Below are 19,726 nucleotides of genomic sequence, written 5' to 3'. Positions count from 1 at the left end.
ACCATTCTGCTCATATTTGAACACCTTTATATCTTCGATTCGTTCATCTGTTGATGTTTGTGAAGTCAAAGAGCTGAAACTTTTATTTATGCGGGTGAGATTCGTGTAATTGAATTATTTCACCTACATACTAGGCAACGCCTGAAATTTTTTTTTTCAATTTCGAAACTTCTTTATAGATTAGGTGGATTTATCGACAATAGTTTGTACAAATTTTTGTAGACAAGGACTGGATTCAACTCCCTGGGGAGCTTTTAATATTAACATTTTACAACAGAGATGAACAACATTTTAGAGATGGGGACATAGAAGTCTAGGCATCTACAGGGCTTATGACCTGTCATTAACTACTACTACTTTGTTCACTTGGACTACTACTTTGTTCTATGTATTTTATTTTTTCTTGTAAATTAAGTTGCTAAAACTTCACTCATCCATGCGCTTTGTATCTGAAAGACTTTTGGTGATATTTACCTCAATACAATATGTAAATAAAGTTGACATAAATTATTTTTTAATTAAAATTCAATTATATGAAAAAAGGGTCCAGATTTTTAACCGTTTATGTGATCTGTAGCTGCTGGACAAGGAATCTTGGTATCAATTAAATAAATAAAAACATCTTTGTTCTTAATCACATAATTTTTCCTTTTTTTTTCTTATTTTTTCTACTGACAGGTTTCAAAGCTATACAAGCTTCTTTACCAAGGTATACAAGGTTTGTTAAGTATACCTTGAAAAAAACCTTTTACATCTTTGAAACCGTTCGGTTGGTAGAAAATATAATAAATAAGTCTTTAACAACAAAATTGTTTTTATTCGTTTTATTATAATTTGATAAAGCTTCAAGTAAAAAAAATCTAAATAATATTTTAAAACAATTATTTACGACTTAAAAAGTAATTTTTTGTACAGTGTAAATAGGGACTGGATTTATAACCACTGCACTCTGTAGCTGCTAGACGTGTTGTAATTTAACTCCTAAATGTTGACTAAAATTGAACAGATTTGGAAACGGGGAACAAGGACCCGAATTGCCCATGCGCTCTTTACCTGCAAAACCCGGTGGGATGATAATTAAATGGCGCCCTTGATTCACGAAAATGGCGCTATATAAATTATCCTAAATAAATAACCAAATCGAACATATTAAAAATAAATTGAAAAAGCAAATTTACTTTTTTAAAACTATAAGAAATATAATTAGAATAAAAGAACTTGTAAAAATATATTACGCAATAACTCAATCAGTTTTGGAATATGGTATAATTAGATGGGGATGTGCAAATGACACACTGATCAAGCAAATAATAATTGCAGAAAAAGCTTTAATAAAAATTATCTTAAGAGTCTCAATCAGAACTAGCTCCCTCGATATGTTTGAAAATCTTAATGTAAAATCTATAAAACAACTTTATGTAAAAGCTTTGTTACTATACGCACGTAAACATTATTCTCCACCTTCCGTTACAAATACAAGAGTATCTAAATACTCCACCCTAAAGCTGCAAAAAAAAAAAATCAACCTTCGGTCAAAGAGGATTGAGGAGGATACTTCCATTGTCCATAAAGACAATTAGTAAGTTCTCGCAATATAAAATTGCTATTAAGAAATGGATAGTGCAGGTGGGTTGCACACGGATCGATGAGTGAATCAATACAAATAGGTAAAATGTGTGAACTGTTCATGAAGTTTGTTCTATTGGTCTATATAAATTGGTTGTGTTTTTTATGATTATTTTAGTTTTTTATTGTTTATTATGTTAATGATAATTAAGGTAATTGGATTAATTACATTTTTTTTGTTGTTATTATTATGTTATTATTTTTTATTAGGTCATGGTAAATTTAATGAAAAATTATTCGTTGTTAATATTATTGACTCCCCTTCGTGCTGCTGCGGATATCCTAACCAATCTTCTGAACACATCCTGTAGTCTTGTCCCTTTCCCCTTCTCTATGATTACCGAATGGAGCTTCTCGATACTATCCGTGGCCCTGTTATGGATCCTGTCAGATATACAGATCTGGTGGCTTCTAAAAAGATTTTCAAGGCTTTTAAAAAGTTTTGTAATCATTTCGGCGAATTGATCATGTCCAACCAATGTAATCCCAGTCAGTGAAGAATTCACTTCCCTCTCTTCTTAATCCAATGAAGTACGTATTATGTACTTCTGGATTACTTTCTTTCAGCACAAAGATGCTAAGGCTACCAGATTTCAGAGAGCTCCTTCGGGCAGCTTTTCTCGTTTGACAACGAGCAAATTTTCCGTGTATGTGGGCACGCCAAGGAGACTTATGTCCTCAGATGCGGTGTGCGGTATGTGGTGGGCTAGCTGTTATTATTATGTTCACTTTGTTAAATAGCTAATTTGAGGCATGTTTCACATTTTGTAAAATGTTTCCCTCGGCCCGGGACACCCCAGTGGGGGAACATTATTCTGTATAAAAAAAAAGAATACAAACAATGTAAAAGTATAAATAAACGAACCAGTTTTTATTAATATTTATGTCTGTTCAGTATTGTTATCCTTCCGGAGATTTTTTATTTTTTGTATGTTTTTTACAAGAACAGCATTAATTGCGTTTATCATAGTATAATACATTTTAATGGATGAGAAAACTTTAAAAATCCCATTGAAGAAATATAATACAGCAAAAAAAATTTAAACCATTTCTTTTAAAATGTTTTTTTTTTCAAGTGAACGGAAGATATTCAACGTCACGGGTCTTCTTGAACATTGAGAGGTTTGCCGTCTCTTGAAATGCTCCAGGTATTGATTGAGAGATATCGTTTCTCTAAAGTCCCCCACACGCGAGCTCTCAACTCTCAAGCTCACTTGCTTGTGGGAACTCTCAAGTGAGAGTCGAGGAGTTTGAGTGAAATAAGATGTAAAGGTGAGTACAAGCCTGAAAGAAAAAAAAAAGTGAAAAACTTCACCTGACTGCATTCATTTTGATGAAGTCATATAAAGTTGTAGTAAAAATATACCAGACAATATTTTTAGTTTGCCTAAATGTTTGTAAACAAAGACTTTCTTTCCTTCCCATCACCTCTCTTCTCTTCATGGTAAGGGGTAAAAGTTTAGTTTATTTTTGTTTCTATTTAAAAAAATAAACATGTAAATATTTTCTGTTTTATAATCAAATTATAAGAATCTATATTATCATATTTAGAATATGTCCAAATACTTCTTTTTTTTTTTTTTAAACTGAACGGTTTGGGTAGGCAATGAGAAATTGCCTTTAAGCAATATGCCCGCCTTTGTATGAATATAAAGTGTTTAATAAATAAAGGCTGGATTATACCCCCTAAAGAGTTATTAAGATTAAATATTACAACAGATTTAGAAAAAAATTTGGAGAAGGAAATATTTATGTTTAGACATAACAGGGCTTATGACTTATCATTGGCTGGTTTAAGTGGTCACTTTAATCTCTGTGACATTCACCATTTCGATGATGTTTGCACATCCAAATCTCTTAAATTTGACCATCCGTTGATTTTGGTGAAGTTGAAGATTTATCTGAACGATTTATTTCAACTAATTTCATATGAGTTGATAAATATCAAACGCAGGCATAGAATTAAGAAAAGTCCAGAAACCGCATACTCGCATCAAACAGAGGGCGACTCAACTACTCATAAATGAGTAGGTTTAAGTTTTGACCCATTAGTTTCTTTGTAGACGTCGCTCAGTACGCAACTCCTGATTCGAATTTAACCATGCCGTTTTGTGTCATTTTAAAGTGTAGAAATATTGCTAGGATCTTAAAGAAACAGGATGCAATCACATTTCATGTGTAATTATCAATTGAATGTGTTTGTTACAAATGCATTACTTAAAAACTTAATTATTTTTCCATCTGTCAGATTTTCGAAGAAATGGAAATTTCGTTAGTGTTGCCGGGGTAGTAAAATTGTTTACCCTACTTTGCTCATATAATAAGAGAAAAAATGAAAATTGAAGCCTGTTCTAATTTGCACATTACTGAAGTGATCATATTTTTTTCTGTAAATTTTTTTGAACAAATATCAAAAACAAAATTGAGTGGACATACTGGCGTTTGATATATATCAACTAATATTTCCTTCTCTAAAAACTTCTCCATCTCTTCTGTAATATTTTAGTACAAAAGCGTTTTTAGAAATATTTATTTAATCGGTAGCTTTTCAATGTAATAAATTAATGCCGAAAAATAAATCATGGAAAGAGATGTTCTTGATTTCAACTTAAGACTAAGAACATAATAGATCACACGTATAATAGAGAGTATTCTATCAAGTTTCGTGCTGTAGAAAATAATAGAAAATAAAGAAAGCACGGAAAAGAGTAACACCTGTTAATTTTCAGGGTAAAAAATTCCAAAACCATTCACGCAATTTCCGAGTAATTATTTTATAAATCATTAATGGTACAAAGCTTATTGTTTGTTGAAGTAAGCAATGTTATTCGTGTTCAAATAGTTTATAGTGTTTGAATTACAGATATAATAAACTAGCGTAGAAAAAACTTACAACATATTAGGGTATTACGATCGACAAAAACCGAAGAATTGAGAAAACTGTTGTCTTATGTACCTACGTAGGTCATAAAATAATTTGATATTTCGATTGGGAATCCCCAATACAATATTCATAAAAATCGTATTAAGTATATTCAAAACGTTTTCTTAGAAAACGGGGAAGTTCAGTGCAGTCACTCAATCACAAAGAGATGTAACCTTATTAGATCACATATAGTTTTTATAAGATGAAAAGAGACAGCGATTAACAAGCTATCAGTTCCTAACCTCAGGTTATTTAGGGCTAACCTAAGGTAACCTCAGGTTGCCGCACAGTGACTTGAGAGAGTTTTTTCACACAGTCAAACGTTAATATCAAAAACATTTTGAACTTTGTGGTATGATATTTTACACTATTTGTATACAAATTTGTATAAACCGCTTTAACTTTTTAGTTATACGTCGATCGGTTTCGAAGTTGCTTTTTCATCATCAGGACTTTCTTCTATCGGTGCTTTGTCGGGTCCCCCCGACGCAGGCGATCACTGCAGCAAAAGCATTTCCGTGCTGTGTTACTTCATATTCCGCAGCCAGTACGACGGCTTACTGATGTACTCGCTGTAGTGATTCCTGAGAAAATATGACTAAAAGGGTTTCCCGTTGCCTTCTCTGATGGATTTTTCTGTCGGGGTTACCTTCCCTTAGCTGGTCGATTCTGGTTTGGAGGCGCCAGAAACTCGCCTGTCATCCTCTCGTTATCTGCTGTGATCACACCGTCATGAGTGTGATCGCATTGCCCAGGGTTCGCGACGTGGACGCTAACAAGTAGGACTAGTCAGTAGTGTTGCCGGTGGAATGCAACTGGGCGTTCGCAGCATTTTATAGAATCACACCCTCCAGCAAGATGTGACTCACTGCGACCCAACTGACAGTTTGAACCCCTTGAACTAACAATATAATTATTTGGTTATTGACTAGGCGTTTATTTTGTTAACTCCATATAATAATTTTAAGTTAAAATGAGACTTGACTTGAGTCTACTAAAACAGTTTCTTTAATTTTTAAACACAAATATGTGAAATAAGTGAATTGTTTCGCTTTGTTAGGGCATTTCCTAGCGAATGCCATAATCAAATTTAGTTGACTAAAATCAGTGTTTCATTTTTATTTTAAATTATAACTTAGAATTACTCGCGTCGCTATTTATATTACGAAAAAATGTAAGAAAGGAAAATATAATGAAATAAAAAGAGAGAAAGAAGATAATATAAATCGTAGGTTCGTTTAAGTCGTGATGAAGAAAAAGTAGCCTCGAAACCAGTCGACGTATAATTTAAATTTTAATGCAGTTTATACAAATTTGTTTACAAATAGTGTAAAATGTCATACCACAAAGTTAAAAATGTTTTTGATATTAACCTTTAGCTATGTGAAAAAACTCTCTCGAGTCACTGTGCGGTTACCTTAGGTTAACCCAAGGTAACTTGAGGTTAGGAAATGATCGCCTGATAATCACTGTCTTTTTTATCTTATTAAAACTATACGTGAGTCTTCTTAGTGATCTAGTTAGGTTACATATCTTTTTTTCAAATGAATGTTTTATATATTTGTCTCAGGGTACTGGATGTTTTGTCATTTTTGGAGATCTGGATGGACGAAATATTTAGTTTAAAATTATACAATATACTTCAATATGTAATATAATGTGTGTCTTATATGTTAAGGTTTACTTGAAGTTAACAAAAAAAATCGTGGTAATATTCATAGTGCTTGCCGAGATGTTAATTAAATGCAATTTGCAACGCCGCCGCACTATGGAAAATAAAGGTTGGTATCGGATCAAAAGTCAACATCTCTTTTATTTTTAAAGGTTTTTTTTTTCAATATACGAATATAAATAGCCTTAAAGGCTTCAAATGAAATAAATTCTATTACGATATTTTTATTTTCATACAATAAAATATTTTTTTAAATGATTTATTTTTTATTATTTTAGTAAAATGGCTACACAGTGCAGAGCCAATCCTACTATATAAACAAACAAAAAATTTAAAATGTAAAAAATGGTGTTCATTTGATGATATTATGTATAAAAAGTAATTATTTTATTTTTTCGTTTCGTTTCGAAAAACAACAGCAATACAAAAATATATACACAACATTATAAAAAAAAATCAAATAAAGCCAAATCAAATTTCAACATAAATACAATTATAAAAATCCAGTTCAGTTAGATATTATGACACGTAGAATTGCATGTGTGCGAGTTTTTGTGTCTGAGGATGCGTGGGTAGAACCCAAGATTGAGTGGAATGTGGTTTTGGTAGGTATGTGAATATGTGTGTGAGTGTATATGGGTGTGAGAGTGGGTTTAAGGACAGGGTAAGTGTGTGTTTGATACGAGTGAATAGAAACATCTTATTTTTATAATGTAAAAATATTTTTTTTATAAAGAAACATCTTATTTTTCAAATTACAGATTTTTAATTCTTATTTTAAAAGTGGGTTTACTGAAGTTAAATACATCTATGATATTGTAAATTACATAATACATAATTAGTTGGTATATGGAGAAGAGATAGATTCGTGTGACAGGTGCGGTAGCCAGGTCAGAAACCAGAACATGACTATCAAGACGTCCATTAAGAATGTCATTATTATAATATCGATGGGTTGTTTTTATAAAATGACAAATATTTATCAATAATAACAATAAATGATTCAATAATGAATAACAAACCAATTCGACAATATTTTTCATAAATAGTTTACATTTGAAACCGCCATAGATAGCGGTTTTTGCTTTTTTGACTTTTATCACATTTTTCCCAATAACTTTATGAAAGGCAAATTTTGGCAGCTCACATTTATAAATGTTTTTTATAAATACCTAGACTAAAAAACAACATTAAATGCAAAGCATGGGGAGATGTGGGTAACTGTCAAAAGTCTTGATAAACTTAATCTGTTTTTTTTTATATTATTTTATTGTAAAATTAATTCAATGCATATAATATATAAAGAAAAAAAATAATGATTAAGTTGTTTTATAATTTTCAAAATATGAACTTTTCAGATATATATAAAACTTTATATCTAATTCTCCAAAGTTTTATAAAAAATCAACTTTTAAAATTATGAAGTGAACAGATTTTAATTCAATACAACTATTCAATTAATTCAATTCTATTAATTTGTTTGAAATAATACACACATTACAAACTAAAAATTTACGACGTACATATCATAAAAATACATAAAGAGAATCTTGTCAAAACAATAGGAGAATCCTGCTCCGGAAAACTCCTTCGGATACATGGAACAGATCAACATCCAGAGCGATGTTGTTCAGCATAGCGGTAGCCCTTCCAACAGGCAGGGTGGTCCTGTATGTCGGAATATGAAACAATCTATGCTGACGCTGTCTTAGGTAATTATCAGGAACATACACACAAACCGATGCTCATCATAATCTCAGAATTATTGATCATACCGCGCAACAATCGATAAAAAATGTGTAGTCAAATACACATTCCTTCTAGTCTCTAAACTGTTGTAGCCAAGCAACAGTTTATGGTATGGTATTCGTAAAAGAATACAGTTTGTGGCATTGAAAAAAAAAAGTATTGTATTTACTTAATTTAAATTGTACCATTATTTTATTGTTTGACTCTTAAACTATTTAAAAAATAAATTGAAATGTGTCAGTAACAACATTGGTTAAAATCACTTATGATATGCCGTTGTTCTACCATTTTTCATAGTTCGCCGCCGGCGTCGATTACATCAAAGAAACGGGCGCGTTTAAAATACTCTTTATTGTCTTCGCAATTTTTTTGCAATAAACGCGAATCTTGAAAACACCCCCGGGGGTAGAATCTAGGTTGTATTCTAACATTTGGACACACTCGAGATATTGTTGATAGAATTTAATGTTCCATTTTGGTAAAAATATAAATGTGCGAATTCTGCATTGTGGTCACGTGGTAGGTTTAGTAGAGGGGAACAAAGCCCGTCATATACGTATGGGTACATAGACATACACGGCACGTAGGGGTCATATGGAATATATACCTACATTTTTGTTTCCCAACACGACTGCAAACTAAACTTAACTCGTAGAGATAAAACCCAATGGACTTAAAAATAAGTCAGTTCAGCGCAACCAAATATCGAAATAGTATTTTAAAATCATATATTGCAAAAAATCGCATATAAATTGGTCCGGTAGTTATCGAGTGGCAAACTTTCAAACATGCATTTTTATATATACTTATAGATAGATTACTTTTTTACGTTTTTAATGTTATTTGTTTTATTTGGATTGGTATTTTTAAAATTTTATTGTATTTTTTAATATTGTTATGTGTGTAATTATTATTATCAAAGTTTTAAATATTATTTTTTGTATTTGGATTGTTTTAAATTATTATAATTTACATTAGGTATATTTTGATGTTGTTAATTATTATGCCTTAATACGGGCAAAACCTAAAAAGCCATATGTTGGTGAATATGTAAACAAATATAATTTGGAGTTATTAAATAAATAAATTACTCTCAGCTCTACACCAATATTCCAAAAGTCCATTTCAAATTCCTATCTGTCATAAAAATATCACCTTTTTGTCACCTCAGAAATAGTTTATCAAACTGCTAAATTTATAAATGAAAACGGCGTTGATTTTTAACTGAATTTTGTGATATTCATTTTTTTGGTTATGGTGAAAATCATACTCTGTAGGATATATTGGCCAAAAGTAAAAAATATTAAAACAGAGACGGAGAACATTTTCGAGAATTGAATGCGAAAGTCTAGGCAGTTTCAGAGCTTGTGGCTTGTCATTGGCTGGTTTAAGTGACACTTAACACTGTGTAACATTCACAATTCTGCCTTTGTTCGAAAGTCAATATTTCTGTGGCATTTAGGTAAGTTGATACATGTTACCATCAGCTAATTGAGCAGGGGAGCCATTTAAAGTTTCTTGCGGATTTGATTATTTTTGAAAATATTACTATTTTGGGTGCTATCTTAGAATAAACTTTTTACAAACTTATTCCATCTGCCAGTCTGTAGCACTAAATATAGACAACACTCTTTCTACTATCGTTCTTGCTCTAACTAAATTAAACTAAATTCTAACTAACTAAATTCTCGCTCTAATTAAATCCTATTTTTAGAACAACTGAGCATTTCTCAAAAAATGTTTTTTTATCATTTGTTTGCTCTTTCGTAAAATTAGTTATTTGTTAATGAGTTCGTTTTTCCCGTACACCTTTCAAATGTGTTCTTCTTCAGCCAGGACATAGACCACACTATCAAATAAATGTAATGTTTAAGTAATTCTTTAAAAGTTTGTTTATCAAGAACAAACAGCATTCCGAAGTTGACTTTAGCTAAATACGCTACTAGAAGGCAAATGCTAGAAAAGTTTTTAGCGAGATTTATCGCCGGTGGTACAGACGGCAATCATTTGTCCCAGAACTTCCGATTGGTCGAGTGGAAAAATCCTCCACCCCCTCCACTAACACTAAGTTCCCACTCCAATCGTTCGGTTAAAGTTTCCTTATGAATTTTCCTTCACAGAAGTAAAGCTTTTGTGTATTTAGTTCTGTACCGCTCCGTTGTGACCATGCATTAATAATACTTCGTATAGCATTTAACTCCCGTGTCCAGCGGAACGAAGAATACTGTGTTAGGTGTGTCATGTGCAGTCCTTCCATAGATTGAATGGAACCAACACTTCCCTAAAAATTTGACTTTTGAACAATGAGTCCCTACTATTTTATAAAATAAAATTAGCAATAAGTTAAACCATTTAAGTACCTACAACAAATATTTATCAATTGAGGTTGTAAATTTTTTTAAAGTTCGAGATTAGCAAAAAAATTACAAATCTGCTTTCCTTCCATACTTTTACTTTTATTTGCTTTTTATATATCTTGATGTTTTATGTTTTTTTTCATTATGTATTTTTGCATATTTTATTTAGTACGTACTATTATTTGGCATATGATTTATTGCTCCTATTTCTTTATATTATTGAGTGAGTTTCTAAAAAACATATCGCAATTATCATTTAAATTATGTTTTTATAAATATAATTTTTTTCTGTTGATTTCAATGATACTCTTATTTTGTTTTTTTAATACTACTATATTTTACTATAAATTTGTTGATTTTAATGATACCAATATTTTGTATATTTGATTATGTGTGATTCCTAATTTGTATAATTTATATTTTAAAAATTATTTCTGATTATCTTTTTTGCATTATATTTTTTGGAATTTTATTATTTTTTACTTTCACCTTTTTTTCTAGATTGTTATTCTATGTCATTATTATTTGATCTAATTAATTTTACTATGTATTTTTATTGTTATTTATTGTGGCTTGACACGGGCATAGCCTAAAAAGCCTTGATAAGTTCATAAATATTTAAACGAGTGTAATTTTGAATGAATAAATAAATAAATAAATAAATAAATTAGTTGGTTGTTAACCATAGCGACCTGAGATGGAATCGATGTTCATTCTTTAATCACATCGAAAAAGTTGCGATAGGTCCACACATAATTATGCGCGAATGGAGTAAAATTCACTGGGCTCCGTTTGATACTGAAATAAGGAACTGCGTAAGTCTGTTGGTATGAGTTGGTTGCTCAGTACTGAATTAAAAAATGCGCGCATGCGCGAATTGAGATCTTTAGTGTGACAATTCTGTGGAAGCAATTCTTACAAACCAATACATGTTTAGTTTTCGTATATTGAGACTGTTTTATAACAAATTGAGCGCTTAAATCGATTGACACAATGGTATTATATTACTAAATTATGAAACATAACACGTTATGGCCTTAATTATGGCATAAAATTTATTTTTTGTTTTTTTCAAAGCACTTAATTCGAATAATTAAATAATTTAAATTTCTTAGATATATTAATTTTAAGATGGGTTTTTCTACTAATCAATTAAATTACAACAAAATTTTATACTCTCTTAAATTAACTAAATTGCAAGAACGAAGAACATCGACCGATCTTATGACTTTATATAAAATAATAAAACCAATGTTTGATACCCCTGATCTACTGAAATTGATTTCATTCTATGTACCACCTAGATTAAGCAGAACATCTACAATATTTTATTGTCAAAATTGTCGAACGGTAGCTCAATATAACTCACCTATTGTTAGATTACAGAATACCGGGAATGAATATGCATCACATTTTGATATATTTAGTTTATCTCTGCCTAACTTAAAAAATAAAGTGACCAACATATTTTTATCAAAAAGAGCAAATCATCTTCAGAAGATTGGGTTGGAATGGTTATAATTTGATTGATTAATGTATTTTGTTATTGTATAACTTCTTTAATATATATATGTATTCCAAGTAATTAATAATGTGTACAGTACGAGTATATTAATATTTCATACTCGATTTTTTTAAAAATATATTTATTTTTAAGCACTCTTTATACCACACATATGTAAATGGCAGAAATGCCGTATAAAAATAAATAAATAAATAACTGTGTTAATAGAAGGCACATATTTTATCTATGTACATTAAACGAGTGACTGCTTCCCTAATTGAAAACCTCACCGCACGCCCCTGGTGTATGTGTGTGTAGAATAAAACCAGAACTCGAGATTTGTGTCTTTGACTCGATTGCTACTATCTACTCTTGGGTAAAAAAAACAAAATAGTCTCTTGATATTATTTTTTTTACACGAAAGGTAAGGTGAAAATGGTGTCTTCTTTTTCTACATCAGCTTCTTTGTGAAACCACTCCCTCCACATAGCAGTGAGGAGCCCTGATTTATTTTATAGGTAATCTACAAAAAAAATATCATTAATTTGTACCTACATATATGTACATAATCCGTAAGTAATATAATTATATGTGACTAGTTTTTCTGTGGTTCGGTATAAAAGAGTTCAATAACCGGCATTCAGTTTTTTCGTCAGTCTAGGAACAATGAAATATTCCTGTGATCAGCCACCTTTAAAACAAATATTTCACGTTTACTATGCCAGCGCTGTTATTTCGAACTTTCTCGCGGCCGTAGAAAACAATTTTATAGCGCGTATTTATTGTGTAAATACGCGCTTTAAAAGCTTTTCATGCAGCTGCCAGAGCGTTTAGAATAGCAGCCCAGGAATCGAATCTAGGATTTTTACCTGATAATAACTATAGGCAGCGGGCGTAAAATATTCGTCCGGGGTCCTAGTTTTATTTTAAACACAGAACTGTATTTTTCTTCCATCCGGACACAGAATATACGTATTTAAATGGAATGAAGTGATGGGTTACCAGCCTACTGGACTAATAAGTAAAATACTCCCTAGAGATCTTTGGAATTTTTTAATGTTAAAATTGTGCCTCTACACAGGCTAGAGATGGGCTTTTCAGTTATTTAAGGAGTAGCAGTAACAGTTATATATATACGGCATAATGACCCAGAAAAACATCACAAGAATCTGAAAGGCCGTGAAAACCTACAAATTAAAATGATAATTTTTTTACTTTTGTCAACAGAGACTGGTGGCATATTGTTATAGTAATTTTGAGATGTTGTATTAACTAAAACATTTAAGTTTGTAAGTGAGAATTCTTGATGGAAGTTCATTGTAATTTATTATATAAATAAAAGACGAGTGATACTTAAATCCACAAATTTGGAATATCCAGTGACCGGTTTCATCGCAATCGCAACATCTTCGAGACTGGTCATGAGTCTCGAAGATGTCGCGAAAGCGATGAAACCGGTCACTGGATATTCCAAATTTGTGGATTAAAGTATCACTCGTCTTTTATTTATATAATAAATTGTATTAACTGCTTTAAAAATATTGTAATAATACAAGCATCATGGTCACCCGAGAAAATTTCACTCTATCTTATTCTATGACGTGTGTAATAAAAAGAGCAACGTCCTTCCGACATTCCGCTTGCTCTCACTTATTTGCGAGCAATTGATTTGTAGCATTTCTTCTGTGCCACCCTGTTCCTTCCGACTTCCCACCGGACTGTTTGCTACTTTTACACAATCAATATTGCATTCAAATAAACTTGTAATCATTTCGCTGACGGGAAATTCCGCGTCAAGGAAATAATCATTCAGAAGATATTTTTCTTAATATATTAATTTGACAATTGAACTGAAATGTTATATTACGTATTTTTTATTTACATATGTATGCATATATGCATGAAGCAAATATCGTAGGTATACTGACAAAAAACGTTAACTCAAAAACACGCGGATTTTATTGTTATTTTTTTATACATTAAACGCCCATAGGGCTTTTACAATACGAATCTGCTTATATAATACAAAATAAAGTTTATTAACAAAAATAGGTAGCAGTTATACGAGTACAAAGGTAAAAAAAATAAGTTGATAATAACATGTTTAAGAAATTATAGTAGAAGTAATTCAAAAGTTCGTAATTGACGTGTTACAATGTGTAATTTAATATATCTGAGAGAGTAAAAATAAATTAAAAGCATAAACACATATTTAAATTAACAAATATAGAAAAGAATTTGACTTAATGATGCAGTTTTATAAAGTTTTTAACGCTCTACAAATTCATATTAAATTTAATATATCTGTAGCTTTAAAAATAAATTAAAGGTTAAGGCTATAGTTTGGTCAAACGCACGCAAAATGAAGAATGTTTTTTTAATCGCGCAATGATAAAACAACATAAATTAGATAAAAACAATATTTTTTTTAAGGTATTTATATTAAAAAATATACTTAAAAGTTTTATGTTACTAAAATATAATTACTTTTAGACCGGCAGATTAAGCCATTGCAAATTTAGACTCAACTTGGGTATCTGGGTTCTCATATAAAAAAATAATGAAGTAAAATTTGTTGTAATAATTTGAAGATAATAAATTGAACATGAAAGTGGCTGAAGCAAATCTTAATTTTTTTGTTTTTGAAAAGGTATACAAGCATTTTAAATCACATACATTTTTGTGACACTTTCCTTTATTTCTACGTAAAACTATGCCTTCGGTAAAACTAAAAATAATAATAAAAATATTTTAGTTAAAACCGTTTTTTATAGAATCGCATTATCTTTTTTTTTTTAAAAAGATAATTCTGGTTGTAATATTCAATTTCTAACAATATCTTATTTATGTTTTTATTACCTTCAACTGCCTTTACCGGTACCGAAACGCAAAAATTAAAAACATGTTCTTAAATTATTATATTTAAATAAGATATAAAAGAGTAAAATTGGAACAAAACTTAAATGCTTGAATTCTCTAAACAGGTAATTGAGAGTTTGAGTTTTTCGCCAGTATACCCACGATATATATTTATTTGACAATGGGGGAACTTCAGCCCTGAGGGAAATTGGATACAAAAAATATTTTCTCACGCGGGGTATAAATTAGAGCATTATATAGTACGGCAAAGTTTTTTTTAAATATACGAAAAAAATAACAAAAACTAACTACTTTGAATGACAGTTCATATGAATTAACCAATGATAAGAGAGTTGTGGAAGATTTCCGGTTTGCGGTAAAAAAACGAACCAATCCACAAATACAATAGTTACTAGATTACTAGATACTCACCTTGATGCTGCAAAAACAATTAAAAATTAATACAACTTTCCGTCAAAAAGGATTAGTCTATTACTCAGTAAAGTGTCTAATTCCATTACCATTAGGGCAATTAGTAAGTTCTCACAATATAAAATTGCTATTAAGAAATGGATAGTGGAGGTGGGTTGCGCACGGATAGATGAGTGGATCAAGCCAAATAGGTAAAAATTTGTGTACTGATTATGAAATTTGGTCTACAGATCAATATAAATTGGTTGTTTTTTTTAAATTATTTTTGTTTATATCATTTATTTATTTATTAATTTTCAGTTCACAAACAGTAAAAGATATCACAATATAAATACAATTTTTAAAATAAAAAATAATAGCACAAAACATCTTTCACCAATTATATGTGAACACCAATAGTCGAAAGAAAAATTAAAAATTGTATTTAGACCACAATTTAGTTTTCATTATATGTTATTAAAGCAGTTTATTAGAACTTATATAAGATTCATATATTATTACTATTATGGATAACTTATGTAGCGCCATTTTCGTAATAAAATACCTCAAGGACGATTTACATGGTGATTCTATTCTTAAATTAATTTAATTGAAGCTTTTAAATTTGTAATTTAAATAAAAAACTATTTATTTTGTTGTCACATGCTACGGATTTATTCAAATAATTTAGAGAACAAGTGGGTTTTAAGTTTTTTCCGAAACATCACTTCACTTTCACAGCCTCGCACCTCTTCTGGGAGAGCATTCCATGCCATAGGGCCTGTGACCGCAAATGCGAGTTCACTAAATTTAGTGCACTATTTGCGTAGAGGTATAATAACTTTTCTTCTCACCGTAGACGTAGCTGATCTAAGCGTGAGACGCCTGTCAGCTAGTTCATCTCGGATGCATAGTTCCCTTAAATATTCCGGAGCAGAGTTGTGCAGTGACTTATACATAAGCCAACAGAGTTTGTATTCGACCCTCTGTAGAAAACGTAGCCAGTGTAGTTCTCGAAGTAGTGGAGTGATATGACTGAACTTAGAGATTCCGAAAATAAGCCTCGCTGCGGCATTCAATACAGATTGTAGGCGAGTCATTTTGTTCATCGGTAGACCTGCATATATACCATTTCAATAATCGACTCTAGACACTACAAACGCATTTATTAATTGACGGGCGGCATCAACCGGCAAATTTTTGCGTATGCATTTAATTTGTCTCAGCTGGTAGAAGCATGAACTTATCGTTCTACTAATTTGAGCGTCAAGAGAAAAGTCAGAATTGAGTAAAACTCCCAGTAGTTTAACGGTGTGTTATGGACCCTAGCTTGATAGCCTTATCTATTTCCGCAAACCTTATCTACAAGTAACTAGAGGAGAAGAATATTTTTATTAACTTATTTTTCTATGATAAGAACTTGGAATAACAGGATGTGTGTAAATAGAAATTCCCGAATGACGTCAATCAACACTATATAAAATTAAACGCGCTTTGTTTCACCATCTTTTATCTTCTGGACTTCTAGACATTAGCATCTGTTGTAATCACTCTTTTACTTTGTGTATTTTAATTATATTGAAAGAGGCATTTCAGGTGGGTAAAACGATACTCCCTACATTAGGTAGAGCCGTATCCTGGATCAAGTTCTGTCGTCTGGCTGAAGCCACCCACATTTGTTCAGTTTTCGATGGGTTTAATGTTAGTCTGTTTTCAGCCATCCAGTTTCCTATTTTCTTGATGCATCCATCAATTAAATTGACAAGCACACTTCTCTCGCCTGGTTTGCAATAAAAATAAATCTGCGTATCATCTGCATAGCAGTGATACCACAATCCACATTCTTTGATAATGTTTTCTATATCTTTAGTGTAAAGGAGATAGAGGAGTGGTCCGAGTACTGACCCTTGAGGCACTCTTGTAGACACCCGAAAGTTGGTTGAGCTTTTTGGTTGCATTTATATTGCTTATTATGTTAATGACAATTGGGTTAATTACGTTTTTATTTTATTATTATGTTCATTTTAGTAAAATGTTTCCCTCGGCACGGGAAACCCCACTCCACTCATTATTATGTATTAAAAAGTAATACAAACGTTATAAAAGTATAAATAAATAAATCGGAAGAACTGACCGAGAAGAAGCGGAAGAGTATTTGAGACTTCACACGCGGAGTGATTTCAGAGATTCAAACTTTAAAAAATCGTAGAGCTGATAATACGAAACATAAAAACTTTAGATAAGTTTCATAGTCTATTAACAAATAAAAAACCACTAAACTTCCTCATTGTAGCTGGCATTACTTTACGGGTAATAAAATTAATGCAATGTAGAAGCTAATGAATAGAAATCAGATAGCTGCTAAACTGCCGATATGTACGGAAAAATAGGTCCTTTTTATCGGCAGAAACGGTATTCTGCAAGCGAATTGCCCCATTAATGGGTGAATTCTGACTTGCATTCTGGACTTGTTCTGGACTGCTTTCTTTGTTTTATTGAACAAATTTACGGACTATGTCCAATTTAAACAAATTATATAACGAAAAACAATAATAATACAGTAACAAATAATAGAAGGAATACAACAAAGACAAGCTAATACATTAGACAGGCATTATAGAATACAGTTCTACAAATATACAGTCAATTTAAAGGGAATATTTCTTCAGCCTATTTGTAAAAAAACTCAATTTACAATAAAAATAATTTAGATCTTGATTTTCATTTACAAATCTAATCATTCTGGGTAGAGGCGCATGGAAACCATAATTAGTCTTATTATGACCGAGGAACAGAATTTTATTATTTCTGAGTCTACGTGAAGGAACATTAAGAGATATTTGTTGGAGAATAGTCGGGATATCAAATAAACTATTAAGTATCATAAACATGCAAATTAAATCTGCATTAAATCGATGTTGTGAAAGACTGAATATATTCAGGAAAAGTTCCATGTACGTATAGTTATAGTTATCTCTCGTGATTCCTAGTTTGTACGCAATGTTTCTTATAAATTCATGCTGAACTGATTCGATGCGATTTATATGAGTAACATATGAAGGAGACAATATTACGGAGGCGTATTCAAGAATGGGATGAACCAATGAGCAATTAAGTGTTTTTTAGAGTTAATATGTTTTCAAAATCGTATTTAGCTCTATAAACAAATCCAAGGAATTTAAGAGATTTGTTGATGATGTAGTCAATGTGTTCATGAAAATAAATTTTGTTGTCTAGAATCGACCCGAGATCTTTTATTGAAGTTACAACGGAAAGAATTTGGTCATTAAGTTTATAATCGAAGGTAGTATTTTTTTAAGATTTACAGTAAGAAATTATTTGACATTTACTGATATTTAATTTAAGGTTATTTCATAACTACGTTCAATTGAGCTTAATGGAAGATGGAAATTTCTTCCAACCCATCAACAATGGCAATTTTTTATTCAGACTGAACTGTAAACAAAACTGGACTCTTTATCCGCTCGGAAAATTGTAAACAAACAACAAAATAAACAACTACACACCTTGGAAACATTAAACGATGGGATTGTTTGAAATCCACAAGTGTATGTTTGTAAATAATGTAAATAATATATTGGCAACGCTGTCCAAACTTAAAATAATAGTGTTTCTGGCCAAGAACAAAGAGTGCCTAGGATAGGAGTGACGTCACGTGGAGGTTTTAGCGCGGACGTGATCAGGTCATGTGTGGATTTAGCGCGGCACGTAGAGGACACGTGTCTATGCAAAACAGCTTCATACGTTGTGAATGGTGAATGTCCACGGAATGGTTGAGTTGTTTCCTACAATTGTGTTTTCACCTTCACACAAGAGAAAAATGACGATGTTTTTAATTTTTTCGCGAAATGAATTTATTTGTTATTTTTTTATTTCGTTTAATCTTTGAAAAAAAAAATAGATTCGCTAGCCCCATACTAGTTACATTTAAGATACATGTAACAAACAAGGGGCGTGCGGTGAGGTTTCGTTTAGGGAAGCAGTCGCTCGGTACTGGTACATACATAGGTAAAATGCGTGCTTACTATTTACACAGTTATTTGAATGAATTTCTTTTATATAAACTAAAAAGCAAATTTATGGCATAATTTCAGCATAAAACATTTATATTTAATATTATAATACCTTCAGTATATTTGTTTTTTTTTTAAATAAACGGTACTTAGTGCCTTTTACATATTAGTTACAAATACAATTAAATAAACATACATGTAAGCATAATTATAAGTAATACAGAGCATTTAAAACAATTTTATTAATTAACAAATTAAGAAAGTCTAAAAAAGATAAACTATATAAAATAATAAAATATTACCAGTTATAGAATTATCGATAAAAAGGGATAATTTGGTATTAGAAATACTTTGAACCAGTTGAAAAAAAACCAAGAAAACAATTTTTAAAAACATTAAACGAAAAAATAAAGAAAATCTATGTATTATTATTTAAAACTAATACTTACGTAAATAGTTTATATTTATGTATAAAAATATATAATGATGTAAAAAAAAACGATGAAGAGAAATATTTTGTACTAAATTAATTCAAGAAAAGAAACGAAAGAAGAAAAAAAACACTAATAAAGAAGTTTAAACAATTTT

General features: G+C 30.8%; 1 long non-coding RNA gene across 1 annotated transcript; it reads right to left on the bottom strand.

Moving 5' to 3' along the window:
• Positions 1-2,478: 2,478 nt before the first annotated feature.
• Positions 2,479-5,448, bottom strand: LOC148283133 (uncharacterized). Its single transcript, XR_015821921.1, has 2 exons — positions 4,520-5,448; positions 2,479-2,910 (listed from the first exon to the last, which is right to left on the bottom strand). It is a non-coding gene; the product is annotated as an uncharacterized LOC148283133 (long non-coding RNA).
• Positions 5,449-19,726: the final 14,278 nt, after the last annotated feature.

The sequence above is a fragment of the Micrasema longulum genome, unplaced genomic scaffold, assembly GCF_059751315.1.
Source record: "Micrasema longulum isolate JH-2025_06_02 unplaced genomic scaffold, ASM5975131v1 h1tg000260l, whole genome shotgun sequence".
Classification (NCBI taxonomy): Eukaryota; Metazoa; Arthropoda; class Insecta; order Trichoptera; family Brachycentridae; genus Micrasema; species Micrasema longulum.
Note: the sequence above shows the minus strand (reverse complement) of the source record. Positions and strands in the feature narration are given on the sequence as shown.